The sequence below is a fragment of the Drosophila serrata genome, unplaced genomic scaffold (genome assembly GCF_035046125.1).
Source record: "Drosophila serrata isolate PLE 108 unplaced genomic scaffold, ASM3504612v1 contig_339, whole genome shotgun sequence".
Classification (NCBI taxonomy): domain Eukaryota; kingdom Metazoa; phylum Arthropoda; class Insecta; order Diptera; family Drosophilidae; genus Drosophila; species Drosophila serrata.
The window spans coordinates 85,289-110,538 of record NW_028257237.1 but is presented as its reverse complement, the minus strand read 5'-3'; the positions used below and the strand labels follow the sequence as shown (position 1 = coordinate 110,538).

Sequence of the window (25,250 nt, the reverse complement as noted above, 5' to 3'; positions counted from 1 at the left end):
GTATATAGCGCCTATTGCATATATATATATATACATATGTATATATAGCATAGACACGTGTTTGCAAAAACTTCGCTGTTGCGAGGCAGGCAATTTACAACAACAACATTGATGAGGTTCCATTGCATCTCGGTGACGCTGATTAACCTTTAAATTTGCGCGGTGAAACTAAACGGGTTTATACCTACTGAAGCGGTAAGACATTTTCCATTTATTAAGTCGCGTGAGAAAATAAAAAATGTCTAATAAGGAAAACTCCGTTCGGTCTCAAAATGAACCGCCAAGTGACGTTGACTTCTACCGAGACAAAGCCCAATCCCTTTTGCGGCAATTGATCTCGATGAATTATTATATAAACCCAGAAACGGTAGATCAGTTTGATGAAGCTGATTTACTGGCGCGAATGGAGTGGATTAATTCCTTTAACCTGGCCTTTGATTCCGCACAGACTTCGTTGGAAAAATTGGATTTTGCGAGGATAGCGAGCGACCATCGGATCGAATTTTCCACAGCGTTCATGGATGTAAAGCAATTGCCGGCTGCAACCCCTGCAAATTCAACATCCATCGACATTATTAACCATCCGGATCTGTCTTTCCGATCTAGGCAGCCTCGTTTGCCAATTCTGGAGATAGCACGCTTCCAGGGATTCTATTCTAATTGGCTGGTTTTTATTGCGACGTTCACCATGATCATCGGAAATGATGAGGAGCTAAGCGATATTGAAAAATTACAATATCTAAGATCAAGTTCAGGCGGCGTGGCTCTAGAGACCATACGTTCGCTTGGACCCTCTCCTGCCAATAACAAAAAGGCTTCGAATTTACTCGCCAATCGATTTGATAAAAAATTTTACATTTTCAGGCACACATACAGGCTATATTTGAGTTAAAAGGTATCGAGAAGGGATCAGCCAAAGGGTCTTTGGAAGCTAAGCGATTGCACGAATTCGCATATGCGAGCAATCCGTACCCTTGCCACTATGCACAAATCTTGGATGGGTTGCTAATTCACATCGTCACACCGAAACTGGATTAAAGGACGAGCGAAAAGTGAGAAGAGGATTTGTCCATCAATGAGCTATCTACTTGGGAGTTTATAGAGTCGTTCTTGCAGATTAGGTGTAGGATGCTGGAAATTTGCCAGCAGGTGGAAAAAAACCTGCATAAATGTAGCTCAAATACATTCATTTCTTCAGTAATATTCCGCTAAGTCGAGGCTCTGCAGATATTGTCTCATGAAACACCACACATTGTTGCATATTAATTAAGACCTATCCGTACCATCCACCTTTTTTCTATATTTTCTTGGGCGTTGATGCACTAAGGTCAGTACATTCAAGTGGCCCGTATGACACCAGGCACGTGTCTGTTTGGGTCAGGTGTTAGTAGGCGTGATGCAAGACATAGGACAGAATTCGCGTGCTGCCAGGTTGTTAACTAGCATGTTTACTAAGTGTGTTAGTATTAAAGATTTTAATTTGGGAACGGTATCTACGTTAGAGATTAGTGTGTACAAATCATTATAATTTGCACATAGCACTCTAAAAGGTCCATGCAGTTCAAATGAGGTCCTACAGTGGCGCAACACTAATGGGATATAGGATCTAGTAGTTCTACATGGTACATGGAAATTAAGCTGACTCAAGAAGTCAGCACTTTCAACATCACCATGTATAAGGTTAAAAATAAATGTTATCCCTAGCATCGTTCTACGATTGGCTAAGGACGGCAAGTTTATTAATAGGAGTCTACTAGAGTAGGAAGGTAATCTTTGGTTTGCATCCCAATTTAAACCGCGTAGAGCGAAAAGTAAAAAGTTCTTTTGAACCGACTCAATGCGTTTACTATGGACGCCGTACTGAGGGCTCCAAACGCAGCATCCATATTCTAGGATAGGACGAACTAAGGAAGTATATAAGGATTTAGTAACATAGGGGTCATTGAATTCCTGCGACCACCGTTTAATAAATCCAAGCACACCCCTGGCTCTATTCACCATAGACGAAATATGATCAATAAAGTCAAGTTTTGGGTCCCAAATCGCCCAAATCGTCAACAGAATTAATTCTTTCCAAACAGCAACAGTTCAGCGTGTAAGTAGCAAGCTTAGGAACGACACGAGAGAATGTCATTAGCTTGCATTTCGAGCCATTTAAGTTTAATAAGTTTACACGGCACCAAGTTTGAAAATTATTAAGATCTGTTTGTAAATCCGACTGGCAGGCAACATCATTGTATTGCACGCAGAGCTTGACGTCATCCGCGTACATAAGTACTCTGGAGTTAGTCAAGACTTTGGGCAGGTCATTTATAAATAATGTAAACAATAAGGGTCCCAAATGGCTTCCTTGCGGGACGCCAGATGTAACTCTTAGAACATTGGATAAATTATTCTTAAAGAGGACCTTTTGCGTCCTGCCATTCAAATATCTTGAGATCCAATTAAGAAGATCACTTGGAAAACCCATTGAATCGAGTTTTCTAACGAGGAGAGAATGGTTAACAGAGTCAAATGCTTTACTGAAATCAGTATAGATTACATCTGTCTGACAATTATTATGGAAGCCCTTTATAATATAGGAAGAGAGCTCCAAAAGATTTGTTGTTGTTGATCTTCGCTTCATAAAACCATGTTGACATGGAGAAATAACCGATCTACAAAGGTGCTGTAAGTGAGGGGTGATAATTTAGGGATGGCCGACAACTTAGAGATTCCTCTATAATTTCTGGCATCCAATTTGCTACCTTTTTTGTAGAGAGGAATAATAAACGATTCCTTCCAAATAATGGGAAAGTGGGAGGTTTCCAAGGACAAGGTAAACAATTTCAGAAGCGGATAGCACAGGGCGTCGGCACAATACTTAAGCACACAGCCAGGAATTCCGTCGGGACATGGCGAATAAACTGGCTTGACACGATGAAGATCTAAAAGGAGAGAGCTTTCGTTTAGGCTAGGATAGAAAATTAAGTTTGATTTGGGTTGTCGTAGGAATAGGTCTGGTGTAGATGCGAAGATCTAGAAAAGGTTGTTTGAGAAAAACTGCGAAAGTAGATCGGCTTTTGCAAGATCATTATTTGCAGTATTTTTTTCAAATGAAAGCGAGGAAGGATTTGTTTTAGGTTTACGTTTAGTGTTAACGAAATTATAAAACTGTTTTGGGTCCTGTGAGAACTGGGCCCTACAACGAGTTAAAAAGTTTTTATAACACTGCGCGTTGAGCACTGTAAAGTTTGACCGAGCTGATAAATAAGATGGAAGGGCAGATTGAGAACCGGTGACTTTAAATTTAGCATACAGTCTAGATTTTTTATTTTTAAGTCGGCTCAACTCTTTAGTAAACCACGGCGGTTTATTCGATCTTGGCGGATAATATAACGGAACACATGCAGTAAAAAATGAATTCATGGCACTGTAAAAAATATCCACGGCAACAGCCATGTCAGTGCACATGTATAGATCAGACCAATTGAACTCATTTATAAAATTATTCAGCCGTTCAAAGTCCGTTTTGCGAAAACATAGGACTTTATTGGCTGGACGGTCAGAAATATTCTGTACGTCACACCCAATATCAAGAGTCACATCGAAAGTTGGATGATAAGGATCTTCGGGCTGCGTCAGAGGCGCCACCCTTGCTAAACTGACTCTCGCAGGATCAGAGACGAAGCAAAGATCGAGCAAGCGCTGTAAGGAATTCCGAACATGGTTGACTTGAGACAGCGAAATGTCAAACAAGCCAGCGATAAAGTCATGTTGTGTGGGTGTATGGAGAGTATTGGTGGAATTTTTTGAGCACCAAATAGCACCAGGGATATTAAAATCCCCTAGAACTACCAACTGGTCTCTATCTAAAAGTCTACTGGAAACCATCTGAATAGCGGAAATGTGATTGCAATAAATAGGAAGTTCCGACAGTGGAGGTATGTAGGAACAGGTAATAAAAATGGAGCTACTTTTGAAAGATAGCTTCACACAGAGGAATTCAACATCGTTGCATTCCTCGAAGGTTAATAATTCTGACGTGAGTGAGGAGTCCACCGCTATAAGAACTCCACCCCCGCGTCTGATAGGGCGATCTAGCCGATATACTGTGAACACAGCTGGAAAAACTTCGGAGCTCAGAATCACCGCCTTTAACCAGGTTTCTGTTAGCACAATAACCTGAGATGCAAACGAAAGGCTATCAGAATACAAGTTAGGAAGCTTACTACGTAAGCCTCTTGCATTCTGATAGGAAATACCTAGGGAGTAGGTTAGTTTTTTGGGTCGGGATTGGAAGACGTAGAAGGCGCAGTGTGATCAGGTCTAGGAAGAGTTATTCCTACAGGCCGCTTTTTCTTTTTCTTCGCCTCGAACTCATTAACAACGATGTACTTTGGCCAGAAGTTGGGAGAGCAAATAGTGTTAAAGAGCTCATTAGGGTCATTTATTTTGAAAGATGAAATGTCTCTTGCGTAAGAAAATTTGAACTTTTCCGCCTTTATCTTAATTTTATCGGCTCTGGTTTTGCCTTGTATAAAGTCGAGAACATCTTCCGATGTTTTGTCAGGGGAGAGCCGAGAGACAAAAATATGTCTCGTTGGTGGAACCGCCATAAAGGCTTTTGGCAAGGCAGATTGGTTATCTGCCGTGCCATTGTCGGCCGGTATTCCGGGCCTGAGACCCTGGGCAGATATATCTTTAAACTCGGGACTTTGAGGGGTCAATATTTGCGACCCCCCAGGGGACAAAACAGAAATCACCGGCGGTACGGCCACTCCCGCTGCACATTCGGGTACCGAATCTTTTCTAGCGCTCGATCTCAGCACTCTTGCAATTAATGCTGAGGTTGAGGGCTGTGCCGAGGGAGGCTGCTGCTGAGAGCCCGTTGCAGGTAGTTGGGGTCCGTCTACATGCTGCCCACCAGTATCAGTTTTTTTGCGCCTAGGAGACTGATTTAATAGCGTAAGGCTATTAAATTGGGTGTCCAGCGCCAAGAACATATCAAGAGTTTTACGAAAACTCGTTAAAATGCCCTTAAAACCGTTTTTGGTTTGCCGCATGAAAGACATCATCTCCCTTTCTACATCGCGACAGGCCTCACAACAGAAACGCACGACGATGTTTTTTTTTACATCGTCCACCGTCCGAGCTGCAACTCCAATACACTTGGCGTGCATGACGTTGTCGCACAGCCAACAGCCGATTGTAAGGTCACCTGCAGCAATTGCCTTTTTGCAGGTTTTGACGAAACAGACAATATTTCCGGACATTATATGGACTTACCACTGTACTTGTACTTTGAAAAAATAACAACAGAGCTATGCAAAAAGAAGTGAAGAGTCTCAGCGAGAGCGAGAGAGCGGGAGAGCGAATGAGATCAGATGAGATAAGAAGTGCAGCGGCACAGCTAAAGCGAGAGAGTGAGAGAGCGTGGGAGATAGATAGATAAAACGTTTAGCTGTTGCGAAGGCGCAAACAAAAGCTAGACGAAGAAGGCACAAAAAGGAATGCAAAATAAGCAAAAGCTAACACTAGCAGCACAACTAAATTGGAAAATAAAGCCAATTATGTAGACAAATTAGAACAGCGAAGTGAACGGGAAGTTATAAACACAAATTAGAAAATTTAAGTTAACCCCGGTGGTTAGAATCAATCTTTAATACAAAACGAGAGCGCAAGAAAAAAAACACGTCCGTTCACTTGGAAAGATGAAATGTGATGTCTCATCACTATCATCCGATCCACTTCTAAACTCTCAGCCATCAACATCATCTTTATCAGCACTATTATCATCATGTTCACATTCTTTACCCCAACCTGATCACCTTTCATCAAACCCTCCACCAAAACCCACAAATATTCTGTCCATTGAATACGTATTCCTTCCAATCGCTATTATATATATGAGAAATAGGACTGGAGGATAATAATATAATACCTTGTCGAGCAATCTTAATCTCGGCGTCTCAGTTAAACTTCATGACTTCTGGCCTAGCGAACCAACTAAGTTTAAATCATCGAAAGTCGTATACCCTAGTCTCTGGGATTGCAAGCTATCGTTCCTCATTATTCGCGGTTGTGACTTATAGTATCACTGATTATCAGCCCCATTTCAATATAAAAGCAACATCATGGAAAATTCCGATAAAATATATCGCTCGCTGATCCTCACTTCTATCGATCAGATCGAATAGATCTTATAATTGGTGCTGGCCTCTTTTTTGAAATAATGGCTACGGGACAAATTCATTTGGATAGCTCGTTGCCAACCCTTCAGAACACCAAACTTGGTTGGATCGTGTCTGGAGGGCTGCCGAGTGCGTCAACTCCTCAGTCTATCTTAGCTGCCGTCGTCAAGGATCCTACTAATCATTCTTATGATGACACACTTGCTGCCGTAGGAGCGCCAGCTGCCTTCTTGGCTACAAGAGCAATGCAACAGCTGTCTTACGAAAATAGGAAATATACACATATTGCTCACCACATTGCGGAAAAGTTATTGGCCAATTGGAGGGCGCAAATTCGTACCAAGCCGTTCTGCCCCACGATGCCGGTGGACTTGGAACATTACCTCTTCCAACGGGGGGAGTATGTTTGGAGCAGACCGCTCGCTCCATATTATGCGCGCATATGTGTATGGCTTCACCTGCTGCGCTCTTAGATCTTCTCTTTTGTTATATATTTCTCTCTCTCTTTCTCTTCTTTCGCCTTATTTATTAAGCTAAGCCTCTTACAATGACTTCTTTTAAGCTATACAAGGGGACCCAACTATTCATTGAGGCCCATAAGGGGAACTTGCAAGCGAAAACTTTAAATTCGAAAATTTGGTGTATAAATAGATTCCGTTAGATCGCGGCTGTGTTAGGTTTGCAAGTAGGCTCGGCGAATTGCCTGAAGAGAGGACTGCGATACACAGGCACAGTAACGGCGGAATTTTCGAGACGCTTTTATGCTGTGCTTATTCCCGGCCTCTCGAAGCACGGGAAAGGAAACGACGATACATATTTGGCGAAGCTAAAGGTCACGAAACTTTCGAAAAAGATTGTTCTTCTGTTTCACTGCTTTATGGGGGTAGAATCTTGTGTGCAAACGTGGACAAGTTGTGTGCGATAAAAGAATTTAACGACTTTTCTCAATACATGATGATTTTGGTTGGTGAGTTGCACGTTTTACGTTCGGCAGCATGAAATCTGATTCTGAGGCTCCGACTTTGCAGCTGCTAATGAATTTGCAGGCAAATCGTTATCAATCTCTTAAATCGGTTTTGCAAAAGCCTGAATTTATTTAAAGAAACGCGTTTCGGGAGACGGATTCCGGGATCGTGAATTTTGAAGAGTTTGCGTGCTCAAGCTATGTCGGGAAGAATTTTAGAGTTTCCCGGGGATCGTGAATTTTGAAGAGTTTGCGTGCTCAAGCTATGTCGGGAAGAATTTCTTGTCGGAATTCGAGGAGCGCTATATGGACGCCTATTGAACCATCACGGAGGACTTGGAGAAACTTGGATCCGAGATTCCTGCACCGCCGCCACCAACAGGTGGGGGCGCCGAGCCGGAAGTGCGACTAAACATGCCACAGATGGCCAGGATACTATACTATACAATAATTTGAGTAATTTGCAAACGGTCATAAAGGAAGCGGCGCCGCCGTTCCAACCTACAAGAAATTGGAATCATTTTTGAATGATCGGCTGGTTATAATGGATGCGATTGAGGACCGAAGCTCGTCGTACGACTCCAACAATGTCCCAGGATCCACCGACCCAAGCAAACGAGTTCGAGTGATTAGTGCACAGGAGCGCTTAAAACGGGAGAATAGCCCTCGTGGTGGCGACCATATTCTGCGTCGTTGCGCAACCTTTCTGGCCTTGGACTGCTATCGGAGGATGGATATAGTAAGCGGAGCGAAACTATGTATTAATTGTTTATGCAAGTCGCATGCGCTGTCACGCTGCACCAGTTATAAGAGCTGTCAAGACAGTGGGAAGAGTCATCACACGCTGTTGCACTTCGCAGTAATAGCTCATAACCAATCGTTGAGTCACGCACCGACGCAGCTGGCCCAGCATTCAATGCCGCATTTTACTGCACCCGCCGCCATGGAAAACATACCTCAGCAGAGCTGGCGGTCAACGTCGGATCAAAACCCAAATGCATCTTGCAGATGCCATTCGGCAACTTCGTCGAAGGCCGCTTCGAAGATGTGCTTCTCTAATTCAGAACCATGGTGCTCAGGGTCACGCAAGGGAAGCGACACGACATACCTGCCACAACCGTCCGGACAAAATTGAGTTCACAGACTTCATCCGATTCTGGGCCGATTCGTGTTGACACTTCTTCCACCTCCCAGAATTTGGTCAGGAGCTTATCCAGCGAGTCGCCGGGGGCGCAGGACACTAGTGTGGAAAAGGCAGACAACCTGCGGGGAGTGGCCGGAGACAAGGGCCCTATCAACAGCCATCCAAAAATGGTCTCCTGGCCGAGAAGCGACCCGCAGATGTTATCCTTGAATTTGCCGAGGAGGACTGACGGGAGAATATCAGCTCCTATTAAGACGTCGATTTGGGAGCTCTCGAAGAACTTGGAATCTGTCAGGGGGACGTCGGGAAGCCCCTTGAGAAAAGCCAGCGGAATCGGGTACGAGGACAGATTGCCGGACAGCTGCGGGAGAACGTAAGCTGCGGCTTCTGGTTGTAACCCGGGTCTGACTGGCGACCGAATAGAAAAGTGGCACATTTTGGTGGACTGTGCGGACACAGACTGATTAAGGCCGGAAACTTGGGCTTGGATCGTGTTGAAGGGAAGTTTAACCAGGTTGAAGGTCGCCTCGGACCCCGAGTCTATTAAGGCTCGCGCTTGGAAACTGCACCCCAGATGGCACACAGTGATGAGGGCGGTGCCCAACAGAACAGCTCCTGAGCCGGAAGTAAAACACACCTGTACATCTGAGTGCTCATCTGTATCTCCCGTCCCTCTGGTAGTAGGCCCGGGCCGGGGCCTGGTCGACGCCAACGGATTTGGACCGGTTGCAAACGGATTACCGCGGTGCAGGAGCGTGTGATGCCGGCTGTGGCAGGTGGAGCAGCTGTTAGCACTGAGGCAGTCCCGCTGTTGGTGCCCTCGTGCAAAACAGTTCAGGCAGAGCTGCTTTCTCTTAATGTATTCGGAGCACCCACTCACGTCCATTTCAAGGAACCATGGACATAAGCGCACGGGGTGGTTCCCTCGGGAACAGAGATCGCACCCCTTGGAGGCTGGAGCCACTCGGGTCTTGTACGAGTTGAGCCTTCGAACTGGAGCGCTCGTGGGTGCCGATCTGACATCGTCGATGGCCTCCAGAGTGCGATGACCCTCGATCAAAAAAGCATCCAACTGCTTACAGGTTAGGATTTCGGCTTTGTTGAGGATGGATTGTTCCCACAGAGAAAGGGTTACTTTGGGAAGCTTTGAGAAAATCATATACACCAAAAGACAATCCCAGGGACAGCCTGGATGTTGAAGAGGATTTTGAACTGGCTGTTAACCAATAATCTTCGATTTTCGAAGCGGTCGGTGAGGCTTCGCCACGCCGAGACGAAACCTTCATTGGTGGGCGGGGCCTTGGAAACTATGGCGTTCGCGTCGTTACTTGTTTTCGACAATAGGTGGAACAATTTTTCGAGTGGTGTGACACGAGAGTTGTTGATATGAATCGCCGTGATCAAGTCCCTGAAGGTGGGCCAGCGAAGATAGTCGCCCGCAAACACCTCGGTGTCTACCGGTGGTAAACGACAACCGGTGGAAGCGGGTGTGTGGACGCTGCTGGGAGCCAGAGTTGACTGGGCCGCGCAGTAGCCATACTTTGCTTCTAACACCGTTGAAGTGTTCGCGCCGTCATCGGACACGGAGAGCAGTTCGGAGCAGCTCTCGTAACTCTTCTCCACCTTTTCCCACAAAGCCCGGATTTGGTCGCGACGCACATGACACGTGGAAGGAGAGGGATGGGTGGTTTCTGGGGCGCCTAGAGGTTGGATCTTTTCCTCAAATTGACTCACACGGTCTGTCGTGGCAATAAACTTCCTCAACGCAATGTCGATGGCGGTTTGAGCCATTTTTGTGGTCGACCGAGTGAGCCTTGACGATGAAGCTGGGCTAGTATTTAAAGTTGTTTGCTCTTGAGCGGACAGCAATGGACTTTAATTTAAGCGGATATTCCCAAACGGAATATATATGTATATATATATATATATATATTTGGGTGGTAGTTCGGGCTAGTGTTGAATAGTAGTGGATTTGCAAATTAAAATCCTTGTATTTTTCACTTTACCTTTGGTGTGTGTTCAGTAGTTCGGACGTAGAGGCTTGCTTTTATTTAGCTCAGAAAATTGGTCACGAAATGTGGATGGATCCCGTAATAAATTAAATGCGGATGTATGGACATATTGGCCGAAAGTAATTGTTGCCAAATTTATTCATCACGGATCCAAAATGGTCGAAATAAACCCTTGGCATTTGTTTGAGAGAAAACTCAGTGGGTCATGCCGTCGGCAAAGCAGTGCGGAACTCAAAAGAACCAAGAGGAAAGAACAACACGACCGTTGCGGCGGCTCAGTTGAAAAGATTGAATTTAAAATTAATTAACTTAAATTAATTAATTAAATTCAAATTCTGGATCTATTAATGAATGTTCAACTATGAGCGCAGATGTTTAATTATTTAAACGCTAGGAAGGTAGAATTTAAAAAACAAACATCCGCTTTTGGTCGCTGAGAAGAGCTCACTGGGATAAGCCGAAGGCAAAGCAGTGGTGAGTGAGGGACCCAAAGAACTACAGGGCAACAACAACACGGCCGTGTCGGCGGCTAAATTTGAGATAATAAAAACACTCGGCTGTGGAACGTATAAGTGCAGGTGCGTGTACTCGCTCTAGGCACAAAGAGGAGACGAAAAAAATGACAAATAATTACTTGAAATGCCCTTATGCGGGCGTCTGTATATATGTATGTAATAGCTTGGAGATCGATGCTCAGCGCAGAATAGCGCGCAGCTTGCCCAATATATATGTATGTATGTAGATAATTGTGGAGATCGATGCTCAGCGCAGAATAGGGCGAAGCTTGCCCATTATATATGTATGGTTGCCCAATATATATGTTCGTATGTAAATATGTAGGGTTTGTATTTGCACAGTGGATCGTCGAGACGTGGACTGTATTCAATTGTGCGAACAGAAAAATGTGTATGGATACAGCACAAAAATTAGAGAAAATATCGTGATAGCGGCGGACTGTTTGGCGAGCAGTGTGCATTCCCGCAACAAGCGCACACCGGCTGGCCGATATTAATTATGCCTTTCTTTTTGTAACACAATTTCACTGTTCACGGAGAACCGTTTTTTCAGTACGGAAATATTAGCACAAGTTTAGAATGCGTGGATGCACATAGGCCTCGACCGTTGGCAAGTGGATAAACAAAGGGATAACCGAAAGAAACGGCGAGAAGTCATGCGGCGCACACAAAACGGACACGGATGGAAACTTTTCACGATCGGAGACGCAGAGAAATATGAAATTCTCGACTGCCGTTATATCAGGAAAACTCGTCTTGGAGTTAACACGAAGAAAAAACAATAAGCCATGCAGAAAGGTTAGAGGAATTTAATGTTCGGCCCACTGTTGAAGGCCGGCAGCGTGAACAAGACGGAAGCAAGCATAGGTAGGTAGGTTACAGTGGTGAGGCCCATTGCTGGGGCCTCCAATTAAAGCTAAGCTCCTTTTTGGTCCACTCCCTCTGTTTGTTGTTGTTGTTCACTATCAGTACCGCCCAGAGTCAGTAAGGAAACCTAGGATTGCTGAAACTTTCAGCTTTCCAATGCTTCCCAGTGACTCCATCTGGTAGGCACCAAAGTGGCGAAGTCTGATGTGGTTTAGCGCTGGGCAGAAGCAGAGCAGATGTTCCGGTGTCTATTGCTCTGTAGGTTGCTTACAGCTTCTACAGATTGCATTGTATGGCAGTCCCAACTTCATTGCGTGCAAACCGATCGCCCAATGTCCCGTGGTGACTGCCGTGAACCTGCTAATATCCCGCTTGCTGTTGGATAGCAGTTCACTGGTTCGTTTCTTGTCGTACCTCGGCCAACATTCCCTTGACCTTCTGTGATCGCTCTTGCTTTGCCATTCTTTATTAGCTATCTGCTTAAAGTGGTCAAGGATCCTTGTCTGGATCGCGTTTAGGGAGATCGGTAATTCGAAGTCAGAACTTAGCCCTGCCGAGCCTGCACGGGCTAGTTCGTCTGCCTTCTCGTTTCCTGGGATCTCGTTGTGTCCCGGTACAAATTTTACTTGTACCTTATTTTTGTCAGCAAGTCTATTAAGGGCCTTCTTGCATTCTGCCACTAATCGTGAGTTCGTTTTCGTACAGCAGCTTAGGACTTTATAGCCGCTTGACTATCCGAGTAGATTCGAACTCTGTTGCCCCGGAGGTCCTGCCTTAAGGAAAGTTCGACTGCTTCCCTTATGGCTAGTAAGTCAGCCTGAAAGATCGTTGCTGATTTAAAGAGATTGAAAGACTTTTCAATTCCACAATTTTTAGCGTAGATCCCAGCCCCTACTCCGCAGCTCATTTTTGAGCCATCGGTGTAGAGGGACACCACGTTCTCCACTACTACTTTGCCCCTACTCCAGTCTTCCCTTGATGGGTATGAGGTCGAGAATGCGTTCCCGAATTTCATCTGCGCGATCATATAGTCGGTCTTAACGTCTGTGAATAGTTGTGTCTTCTTGTATCATTAGCAAGAGGTCATTGTAAGAGGGGTTCCCCAGGCAAGATCAAACACTCAACGAATAAATTCAATATTTAATTTAACCTTCTATATACAGGCGTGTGTGTGGTAATAGTACGGCGTTAGATCGGCGGCGGGCGTTCCTCGACGTTCGCAAATGCAGACTGTTCTTATCCTCTCATCCCTTCTCCCTCGTATGCACTATCCAACACCGAGCGAGCGACCAGCTGATCGCCGCTCTCCCGCACAATGGGACAAGCGACCAAACCAAACATGCCGCCCGCCAATGCTAGACTGAGCATGAAACATCTCCGCTTGTCCAGATCCTGCATGGTGGTAGGCGGGGTAGAATCTAGTATGGAGAAATGAGACAAGAAACGTGCGCAAGAAACAATTCATTATGGTTGAGGCGCAAAGTGAGAGCTCTTAAGAACGTATCGGCAGCGGACAAAGTTTTGACACTGACCGTTTTAAATGGCCTTGCTTGGTTTTAAGCGTTACAACCCGGACCAACGCGTCAGTCCCTGGGTGCAACTCCACAACACGCACCAGTAGCCATTGCGACGGCGGAAATCGGTCATCCTTGATGATGACAAGGTCGTGGAGGTTCCTGTCAGTATCCAGAACCGTTGGCGAGTGTGCGCCAGAGTAAGCTGCGCACCTCCGTGCAGAGTCAAGATATGCGAAGAGCGTATTACTAGTTGTGTAAAATGATGAGAGCTTGGAATGATTATTGGATGGCGACGCTCGTGCGACAGACCAGAATGGTGCAATCGCCCCCTTACTCGCAGTATGTCCTCTACTAAGATCGGTGACAAGCTCGAGAGCTTACTTCGGGAGGGCAGCCGTTTAGAATTTTTTACTGCTCCGTATGCGAAAGACTCCCCTTGGACGATGCGCACGATAGCGAATAGAGCATGGTCGAGCTCTTCGATGCCTAGGGGACCGGTGCGCCTCTCTCCTTTTCCGGCAGTATTGGACTTGAACCGAATTACGTACGCTACGACTCTCACGGCCTGGGTGAAACTCGAAAATCTCTCAATCAACGATGGCAGCGGGACTGTGTGCTGAACGCGTACTTTATCCGTCTTCGCCTCTAGGGCGGCATCGATCATGTCGGCCTGACCGACCTCCGTCGAGGGCCAGTCACCTTGACAGCGTGTAAGCCACTCCGGGCCTCGCCACCACAAGCCGTAGCCCGCTAGCTCACCCGGAGATAGCCCTCTTGTCGCACAGTCTGCTGGGTTCTCGCTAGTCTCTACATGCCCCCATTGCGATGGCGCAGAATGATCCAGAATAAAGGCGACCCTGTCAGCGACGAAAGTCTTCCATCTATTGACGTCCCCGTGTAGCCAATGCAGAAGAATTGTAGCATCCGTCCAGTAAAAGGTCTGGATTGGGAGGTCATTTATCCACCTGGCCGCGGTTAACCATTTCACCAACTTGACGGCCAGTACGGCACCACTCAGATCCGTCCTAGGTATGGTCAAGGGTTTGGTAGGAGTAACCTTTGACTTTGCGGCCAACAAAGAGGCGTAGCACGTTCCATCTTGGTGCTGAAGCCTTAAAGAAGTCGCAGCTGCATAGGATGTCGACGACCCGTCGCGTGAAGCTGAGCCGAAACTATGGCTCCAGGAGAATAATGATTCCACCGCTGTATACTAATATCGCCGATCCTTAGCAAGCCGTCCCGAAACGGAACCTCGTCGTCCCAATCCAGAGTTGCCAGAGTTCCGTCTGCATGCGTTTTCTTCGCCATAGTTACGTCCTTCAGTATTAACTTTCCCGAGATGATGACCGGCGCGATGAGACCCAGCGGGTCAAACAGCCTTGCTATGCTCCATAGAATCATCCTTTTGGTTAAGCTATCCGGTATCTCAAAATTGATCCGAAATTTGAAACAGTCTTTATTTGGAAGCCAATACATTTCTAGCGCCTTGATAGGATCCGTGGTGTCCCAGTTTAAAGGTGTCTGACTGCACTGATGCTCCAACGGAATAGACAGCAGGATACTCGCTTCATTGCTGGACCATTTCCGCAACTCCATGCGCGTGGATTTTATCGCCCCCGCTACCTGGGTCCTCTTGTCTTCCGTCTCTTCTATCAAATGTCCTCCGGAAAGAATGTCGTCCACGTATATCTCATGCATCAACACCTCTTCCGCTTTAGGAAATGAATGCCGTTCATCCTTTGCTAGCTGTTGAATGACCCTGATGGCCGTGAAGGGCGCAGAAGCCGTTCCGAACGTTAGCGTCGACAATGCATAAACGTGGATCGATCCATCCGCCGCCCTCCATAAAATCCGCTGATATTGGGCGTCTTCCGGGTGCACATCAATGCAGCGATACATTTTTTGTATATCCGCCGTAAAAACGAAACGATATTTCCGCCAATTGAGTATGACTGCCGACATGTCGTTTTGCAGTGTAGGCCCGGTCCACAGAATATCGTTTAACGACCTTCCATTGCTTGTCCTTGAGGAGGCGTCGAAGACGATTCGCTGTTTTGCCGACTGAGGCTCCTTCTTGAAGACAGCGTGATGTGGGAGTACACAAGAGGTTACATGCATATTAGTGGAAGTATTCTTTACTGAACTACTTTCACTGCCCACAGCCGGCGCTATTTGCTCGAGCGCGAAGTATTCCTCGATCTCATCCACATATTTGCTCCACCGGTCTGGACTGCTGGACAGGCGTCTTTCCAATTGTAGGAACCGATTAAGCGCCATTTGCTGAGATCTTTCTAGGACCATGGCTGGGTCCCGATAGGTTTTAAAGGGCAACCGCATTATATAGCGGCCATCCCCTCGACGTACGTAAGTCTTCTGAAAGAAGGCCTCGCACCAGAGGTCCCCCTCCGATAACGAAGGGCGTTCTGGGACTGGCTCTACCTCACAGAAGCGCTTCAGCCATGCCTCGGTGTCCAAAAGTACTCGATGACAGCGCAACTGGGTTGATTCCCTCACGCCTTCTGCACGTCCAGAGAGAATCCATCCGAAGTGCGTATTCTGAGCTAAGGGCTCGCCGGGCAGTCCGATCCTGGTGTCTGGCAACATTATTTGCGCCAACATGTCCACTCCTAGAATAAGGTCGACTCGCTTCGACCGGGAGTAGTGCGGATCTGCCAACGAGAGCCCTCGAATATGATCCCAACGCTGTGGCGTGAAGCTAAGACTCGGCAGGCAGGAAGTAACCGAAGGGAGAACGTATGCTGAATCGACCGCTAAAGAAAAAGTTGGGTTAATAATACTGCCGATTTCAAAATTGACTGTATACTTGCAACGACGACCAACCCCGGGGCCGACCCCAAAAATGGACGCTCGGGTACTGGCCCGCGTCAGATGCAGGGACTGTACGACGTGCTCAGATACTATAGTCGCCTCAGATCCTTGATCAATGAGAGCATTAATGATGGCTTGCAGCCCGTTGACCGGATTTCGCACGGTGATACGAGCAGTGGCGAGAAGTACGCTCCTCGAAGAAACATTCGGTGACGTTGCCGAATGGCATCTGTAAGATGCGCTTGGGTTTTGACTCGAAATTGACCGCCGGCTCTGCTGAGATATGTTCTCCGTGGCTGTGGGTGCACTAAGATGCGGCGTTGAGGGCCGGCCCGGCTGAGCCATTACTGGGAAGTGCAACAGGGTGTGATGGCGCTGCCCACATACTTGGCAGCTCTTGTTGCTGGTGCAGCGCGGCAGCGCATGTGACTTGCTCAAACAATTAATACATAATTTCGCTCTGCTCACTATATCCTTTCTCTGATAGCAGTCCAAGGCCAGAAAGGCTGTGCAACGACGCAGAATATGGTCGCCCCCACAGTGGTAACAGGCGCTATTCGCCCGTCCTAAGCGCTCCTGTGCATTATGCACTCGCACTCCTTTGCTCGCGTCGGTGGATCCTGGGCCAATATTGGAGTCGTACGACGAGCTTCGGTTCTCAATCGCATCCATTATGATCAGCCGATCATTCAAAAATGATTCCAATTCATTGTAGGTCGGAACGGCGGCGCCGCTTCCTTGATGATACTCCCAAGCGTTATGGGTCTCCTTGGGCAGCTTCGATGCTACGTAATGCGCCAACCAGTGCTGCGATTCCCCGTCCAAGGCTTGAACGCGGCGGAATGCAGCCAGGCAAACATTGACCGTGCTTAACATCGATCTTATTAATTCTGTACTATCTCTTTGCAATCTCGGCAAAGCGTAGATAGCGTTCATGTGGTGAGAAAAGACGAGACGAGGATTATTATACCTTTTAATCATCATTCCCCACGCCACGGCGTAGTTTGACTCCATGAGCTGCATTTGTCGGATGTCATTATCGCGCCCTAGTGGCAACGACTCTTTGAGAAAGTGTAACCTTTGAACATTACTCAAATGGTTATTGTTGTGTATGAGGCTCATAAAGGCGTCATAATATCCTGGCCAGCTCACAAACTCACCGGAGAACTTGGGAGCTGCCATCTGTGGCATGTTCAGTCGCACTTCCGGGTCGGCGCCCCCACCTGTTGGGGGCGGCGGTGCCGGAATCTCGGATCCAAGTTTGTCCAAGTCCTCCGCGATGGCGCAATAGGCGTCCATATAGCGCTCCTCGAATTCCGACAGGAAACTTTTCCCGGCATAGCTTGAGCCCGCAAACCCTTCTAGATTCACGATCACGGAATCCGTCTCCCGAAACGCGTTCCTAATTTCTTCCACTTGTTCCAGACGCTTCTTTAGATAAATTCTTGGTTTCCTCGATAGCGAATCCTTCTTAAAATTATGCAAGACCGATTTGAGAGATTGGTAACGATTTGCCTGCAAATTTGCTAACTGCTCCAAAGTCGGAGCCTCCGAATCAGATTTCATGCTGCCGAACGTAAAACAAACTTAACCAAAAAATCATTGTTGCGCCTATGTATCGCTTTCCTCTTTTCAGGCAATTTGCCGAGCCGACTTGCAAACTTAACGCGGCCGCGATCTAACGGAATCTATTTACACACTAAATTGCCAAATTTAACGTTTTAACTTGCATGTCCCCTCATGGGCCACCATGAATAGTTGTGTCCCCTTGTATCAATAGCAAGAGGTCATTGTAAGAGGGGTTCCCCAGGCAAGATCAAACACTCAACGAATAAATTCAATATTTAATTTAACCTTCTATATACAGGCGTGTGTGTGGTAATAGTACGGCGTTAGATCGGCGGCGTGCGTTCCTCGACGTTCGCAAATGCAGACTGTTCTTATCCTCTCATCCCTTCTCCCTCGTATGCACTATCCAACACCGAGCGAGCGACCAGCTGATCGCCGCTCTCCCGCACAATGGGACAAGCGACCAAACCAAACAGTCTGTGTTAATGCCGCTGCTCCCTAGGATCTTGCTAAGCCCGGCGCCGTATTCCATCCAGCAATTGCTTGCCTTCAGTCTTACTACGCTCTTTGCTGCAATGTCCTTCCCGATCAGCTCTATCGGCATTATATCCAGGATAGCGTTGAGAGGAGCCGCGGGGCATAAGCGCATTGCACCCACGGCCCCCGCACTCCCTGCCCGTTGTATCCGTGTCAGCTTCATTCCGGTGTAAGCCCTAGTTAGTGCCGGCCACCATACTAGGGCTCCGTATCTTAGTATTGGCCGTACCACTGCTGAGTAGAGCCATAAAATTGTCTTTGGGTGCAGTCCCCAATTGTTCCCAAACATTTTTCTGCAGGAGTAAAAGGCAATGCTTACTTTCCTTACTCTTTCTGCAATGTTTTCTTTCCATGAGAGCTTTTTATCCAGAATTACTCCTAGTTACTTCGCTCGCTCCGATAGTTTTAACTCCATGCCGCTAATACTGGGCATGTTGAAAGGAGGTATCTTAGTTCTTCGCGTGAAGTTCCGTTTTAGTGGGGTTGATACCTAGTCCGCAGGTTTCTGCCCATTTGTTTAAACGACCTAGCGCACCCGTCATTATTTCGCTAATAACGTCAGGGTATGGTCCTGATACTAGCAGTACTACGTCGTCTCCGTACGCAACTGCTTTAACTCCACCCGTATTGAGATCTGTCAATATGGCGTTCATATTTGTGAGCCAGAGTAGGGGCGATAGTACCCCGCCCTGAGGTGTGCCTCTCTTCACAGTCCGCGTGAGGTGAGTGCCACTCAGATCGGCTGTGATCGTCCTGCTCTTTAGCATGACTCCGATCCACTCTCTGATGCCTCTCTCAATGCCTAGCAAGTTGAGGGAGCCCAGGATAGAGTCGGGGTTCACGTTATTGAACGCGCCTTCGATGTCTAGGAAGGCTGCCATCGTGTATTGTTTGTGTTGTAATGTCTTCTCGACATGATGTACAACTACGTGTAGCGCTGTTTCCGTAGATTTCCCTCTGCGATACGCATGCTGTGCATCCGAGAGTTGATGTCCTTCTAGAGACTCTCGGATGTGGACGTCCAGGAGTCTCTCTAGTGTCTTCAGGGTGAAGGAGGTGAGACTTATCGGTCTATAATCCTTTGCTAGGATGTGCCCCCTTCTGCCCGGTTTCGGTATAAAAATGACTTTAGCTTCTCTCCATAGCAGTGGGACGTGCGTCAGTCTTAAACAAGCTTCGTAAATGGCTTTTAGCCATTTGCAAATACTCTCCTTAGCTGATTGTAGCATTGCCGGTATTAAGCCGTCTGGGCCCGGGCTTTTGTACTTATCGAAAGAATCTATTGCCCACTGAATTCGCTCAGTGGTAATGATGTCTTTCGTAAATGTATCCATTTGAGAGCTCGTTCCCTCCTCGGGTTCCGAGCTCACTCTAAGGCTTCCTGGGAAGTGGGTGTCAACTAGTAGCTCTAGTGACTCCTCAATTGTCGTCGTAGCAGAGCCGTCTGCTCTGTTGATCAGGGTAGGGCTTATGTGCCCTTTGGCGAGGATTTTGCTTACTCTCGCCGTGTCCTTTATGCCTTCCAGTAACTCGCAGTAGTTTTGCCACGATTCTTTCTTGGCCTTGTATACTGCCTTCTTGTAAATTTTTTGTGCCTCTTTGTATGTTCCCCAATCGCGGGTTGCATAGCTGTGGTTAAAGGACTTTCTCGCGCTCTTCCTGAGCTCGCTTAATTCCTTTGTCCACCACGGTGGGTATTGCTTCTTCGAGAATGTTAGCTTACAAGTCTCTTTGAAGGCGTTGTTCAGAATATTCGTTAGGTCCTCAACCTCCTTGTCGAGTGCCTTTGCAGTGGATATTGTCTTGATCCTCCTGCCGTTTACTTTAGATCGGACAATTTCGCTGAAATTGTTCCAATCCGTCTTACGGGGGTTTCTTTTTGGCACCTGTTTCTTAACTGGTGTCGTTATTTCAAAGAAAATGTACCTATGGTCTGAGAAGGAGTGTTCTGTCGATACCCTCTAATTCTCGACCCTGTAATTATTATGTTCTACATGTAATGTGAAATTTTCCGTGCTCGGAAAGATAAAGGTCGGGGTATTACCCTTATTGCATATCGTTCCATTTCTACATATAATATTGCCAAAGAGTGACTCACCTCTTTCGTTAGTCTCCGAACTACCCCAGAGCGTGTGCCTCGCGTTCGCATCACACCCGAGCACCAGGGTCGTCTTCGTCGCTTCCGCCCAATGCAGCAGCTTGACTACCGGCTCAGGCGGGGCCGGCTTGTCATGGGCCATGTACGCTGATGATAGGGTGACTCCGCTCCCATCCGCTGCTACGAATCTGGCCACTGCTAGGTCAGGTGTGCTGAGATTGGGACAGAGAAAAGCATTAAAATGATTCTTGATTACAATGCAAGCCCTCGACCTACCATCCGAGTTTGTGCACAGTAGTGTGTATCCTTGGATTCTCAGTCCAGCGACTTGCCCGTCCCTGGTCCAAGGCTCCTGTATCAGACCGATGACGATATCCCTCTCCCTTAGAAGGATCGTGAGATTAGCTGAAGCGTGCGAGCTGAGCTTAATCTGTACGATTCTCGACATCGATGTTGGTGGGCGTGTCTTCAGGAGATTGGTCGTCGATGACCATGTCGTACAACAATTTGTTGGTGTCATCGACCTCCTCCAATATGTCGTACGGCTCGGCCAAGAAGACCTGTATCTTGGCCTTCCTGATGTCGTACCGGACCTTGTGGTCATTTGCCTTCAGCGCTGGTTAATCAGCAGGAGGAAAGGCTGGTTCGCCTTTATTTCCTGCTGAGCTTTGAGGATGGTCCAGTCCTCTGTATGGATGTCTGGGTTCTGGGCCTTCAGACAGGCGATCACCCTTGCATGGTCAGTTTGGCCATTTGGTAACCAGATGCGAGCTCTGGGTCTCCTTGGAGTGGACTAGCCTAATCTTAAGGCCAGCCCATGAGTCGCTAATCTTAGCCACACACTCTGCCAGGAAGCTTCGGGAGAACCCGTCGTCGCACCTGATGACCCGGTGACCTCTGACCACGTCTGAGAAGTCGAAGGAGGGGATGGGGCCTGTCGGCATGCCAACCAACCGGACGGTTACCATGTCGGCCAACTTGGCCTCGATCACCTCCCACTTCTCCGACAGCAGGCAACCGTCATCATGTAGCTCGTCCACCAGTGCCATAGCTAGACATTCTCTGGCCACCTCGCTAAATTTCTTTGCCTTGCTGACGAAGTTAGTCGCTCGCGGCTTACCCTGTGGGTCCTTCGCTCTCTTAGGCGCGCTTTCGCTCACTTCCTGTGAGCGAATTCGCTTCGCCTTCGAGGGCTGCAACGCCGTTGCGTTTGCCGCTTTATATTGCTCGAATTCCGTGATCTCCGCAAGGAATTTGGCCTTGTCCACGGCATCCCGAAGGTCGGTTTTGCCCTCAGCTTCGTTCTTGGCTATCTTGTCTGAGCTGAGCCCCACCTGTGTGTTTAGATTGGGGAGTGCTACTCGCAGCGCGCCAGTGGGGGTTTGGGGCTTTGAAGACAGGTCGACCGCAGCTTCGCCCCAAAAGTGCGGCCACTTACTATCCAGGATTGCCTGGCCCTGGGAAGGCTCCGTGCAGACACAGCTGGATTAACCCCTCAGCTGCGAACATGGAAGTCAGTGTGCACGGGTCGCGTCACACACCTGACTTGAGGGGAGGCTGATTAATGACTTGCCTAAGTCCGCCCGACTACAATTGGCCAGCATCCCTGGTCGAGCCTCGACTAGGGACCTGCTTCCAGCCGCCCTCGCTTGGAGAGTATAGTCGCCCTACCGATGGTGTGCACAACTACGGCAGATGACACAGTTAGTTGATCCCCCTGTGCACCCTATCGGCTGACGGCCAGCAAGCATATAATTATCTGTAGCGGAAATATCACCGGGAACTGCTGGTGAAAGGACGGAAGGATATCCGCACCCGGCTCGAAGGACCAAATGTTTGTAGGGGGGGCGATCCTGCCGCTTAAGATCCTGTACTGGAAAATAGCTCCCGCAACGCAGTCAGAAAGTATATAACCCGTAGTGGTTAAAATCATAAGTCGGGGCGTCGTGGAGCTCGAATGAGTGCTTCCGCTTTATTACGCATCATACATAGAACTAACTAGCTTAAACATAAGGGCTGCGCTCCTGACCGATAAGCTAAGCTTAACAGTGCGAGAGCGGGCCCGAGAAGTGGAGCGCGAACTAACCGTCCCTCAGCTCGCCTAGTAGCGAGCGAAGCTCGGGAACTCGAGAGCGTGCGTTCGCGAAAATCGAAGAGTGGGCGCGGGAGCGCTTAGACTAGCCCGATGAGGAGTGCGCGAAGAGCCGACTTGAGGGAGTGCAAGAGCGGCAAATCTTTGGAAACTCGGTGGACAGAGGCGGCGCCGCGAAGGGCCTCCTGACGTAAACAATGTGTAAGTGCCTTTCTACGTTTTCTATTTTTAGAAATGAATTTATAATTTTCTAGTTTTAAATAAATTTTTTTTAATGTTTTTAATTGTGGAGAATTGGCCGCAGATGGCATGCCTTGTAATGTAGGATAGCACTTGTCGAAGGGGTCGCCCAAGCTACATAGAGCTGAGGATGGAAGCGACCATAGAAAGGGTGGGCAAACTAGAGCCTCCAGAACACCAGGAGTGCTAAGAAGGGGCAGGTAAGCCAATTTTTCCTCAACTTTTATTTATGTGTTGTCTGCTTCTCTGTCCTGGTATAAGCTTGTTGTAGCACGCATTCATTTCTGTTTAAAATTATGCAAAGGCAACCCGAGATCCGAGCAAGTTCATCACTCCCGTAGCCGATGAGCCGAAGCCGGAAAAATATCTTGCGTTCGCTCCGATCTCGAGCTAATAACTTGCTTGTAACATTCATTTTGTGTGTAGCGATTCGTTACACTTCTTATTTGGATCTTAAGTTATATGAATGGCAGGATGCAAAAGGTCCCCTTTAAGAATAATTTATCTAACGTTCTAAGGGTTACATCTGGCGTCCCGCAAGGCAGCCATTTGGGACCCTTGTTGTTTTACATTATTTATAAATGACCTGCCCAAAGTCTTGACTAACTCCAGAGTGCTTATGTACGCGGATGACGTCAAGCTTTGCGTGCAATTACAATGACGTTGCCTGCCAGTCGGATTTACAAACAGATCTCAATAATTTTTAATCTTTGTGCCGAGTAAACTTATTAAACTTAAACGGCTCGAAATGCAAGCTAATGACATTCTCTCGTGTCGGTCCTAAGCTTGCTACTTACACGCTGCTGCTCTTTCGAAGGAATTAATTCTGTTGATGGTTTGGGCGTCCGCTTAGACCCAAAACTAGACTTTATTTATCATATTTCGTCTATGGTGAATAAAACCAAAGGTGTGCTTGGATTTATAAAACGGTGGTCGAAGAAATTCAATGACCCCTAAGTCACTAAATTCTTCTTTAGTTCGTCGTATCTTAGAATATGGATGCAGCGTATGGAGCCCTCAGTATTTAATTCTAACCCACTTAGTAGTCATGCAGGAAAGCAATTTGGCAGCACGCCAGTAGTTAATTACCTCTTCCTCTTTTCTATTTTTCCTTTCGCGCCTACTTAGACCTAACCCAACTAGCACGTGCCTGGTTTCATACGGGACACTTGTATGTACTGACCGTAGTACACTAACGTCCAGAATATACAAACGCTATTAATGATAAGATAGTATCCGAACTATTTGCGCAGGTTCAATTCAGTAAAGCATTTGACTCTGTTAACCATTTTCTGCTCGTTAGGAAACTTGATTTAATGGGTTTTCAAGTTGATCTTCTTAATTGGTTCTCAAGTTACCTGAATGGCTAAACGCAAATAGTTATCTTTAAAAATAGCTTGTCTAATGTTCTCCGGGTCAATTTTGGAGTTCAGCAAAGTTCCTGCCCATAGTTCTGGCTAACTCTAGAGAACTTATTTACGCGGTCGACGTCAAGTCGTCTGTCGAATATAGGGACGTTGCCGACCAATAGGATTTACAAAAAGATCCTGTGGGAGTCAAGCCCATTTGTTAACCTGACTCTTTTGGCAATAAACGAGTTAAGCAAAAGTTTCGTTCCCAAAAATTTTTATTGCAAATAGTACCTCCTTCCGTAAAATACAAAAAAAAAATCTGCCGAAATAGATTTTGGCAATCCATAGTCACACTAGATTTGCGAATATCAGATCTCTTTTTCTGAAACGCGTGATCGAGTGCAGTTTAACTACTACTAAAGTCTAAGTGTAATAAACGCACATAGTGATGAATCCAAATTGTGCCTTTTCAATCACACTTTTCTTAAAAAAAAAGCGTGCGTCTCTGATTGCCTACTCAGCCTTAGCAGCTGTCATTGTTTTTGCAATTGGTTCTCTGCCAAGTGGATTGGTACTGCCAAGGAGTTAAAGATTTCGGCAAGATCCATATTTGAGCGAAATCGGACCACTAAACACGCGAAGTGGAATGCCTTTTTCTGCTGCAAAAGGTGTGCAGATGTACGTTTTTTGTCGCACACATCGGATCTGGGATTTTTTTTATTAGCGACGAAGTATTAAAATGAGGGAAAGAAGGCAAAGGTGCAGTATAGGGCTGCCTTCGCATCCAGAGCCGGTTCTAGACAAAAGCTGCCCTATCCGAAGAGGAAAGGGTAAAGCTTTCCTGGGCCGAGAAAAGGATCGAAGAGACCAGACTGCCCTTCACCAAACGGGCGGTTTCGCCAAGAAGGTGGAGGAATTGGTTGCCACCAAACGGCAACATCTGCCGAGAGTGCCATAAAGGAAACTCCCGCCGTGAAGGCGAAGAAACCCAGAAACAAGGAAAGGAAATCGAAAACTTGATCGTGGCACTCATTGATAGGAGCGATGAAAATGGCATCATTAGTAGATGCCTCCAAATGACGCCAGGCGAACTTCTTGCCTTCAAAATAAAAGATCTTCAATACCGCGTAAAAATCTTCAGGCCCATTTTATAACATCCGGATAAACCTCTATTGGAAACCAACTCAATAGCGGAATGGTGAAATAAATAAGAAGTTCCAAAAAGGGAGGAATGTAGGAACAGGTAATAAAATGATGCTACCGTTGACAAATAGCTTCATACAGAGAAATTCAACACAGTAGAATTCCTCTATTTTTTTTTCTTTTTTTTTGGCTTTAAAC

The 25,250-nt window shown here is 46.9% G+C and overlaps 1 protein-coding gene and 1 pseudogene across 1 annotated transcript in view; both read left to right on the top strand.

Annotated features, from left to right (window-relative positions):
- DIP-lambda (Dpr-interacting protein lambda) overlaps positions 1–25,250 on the top strand; it is a 105,449-nt gene that overhangs the window by 20,514 nt on the left and 59,685 nt on the right. The gene's annotated exons all lie outside the window — the stretch shown is intronic.
- On the top strand, positions 239–1,212 carry LOC147642877 (uncharacterized; annotated as a pseudogene).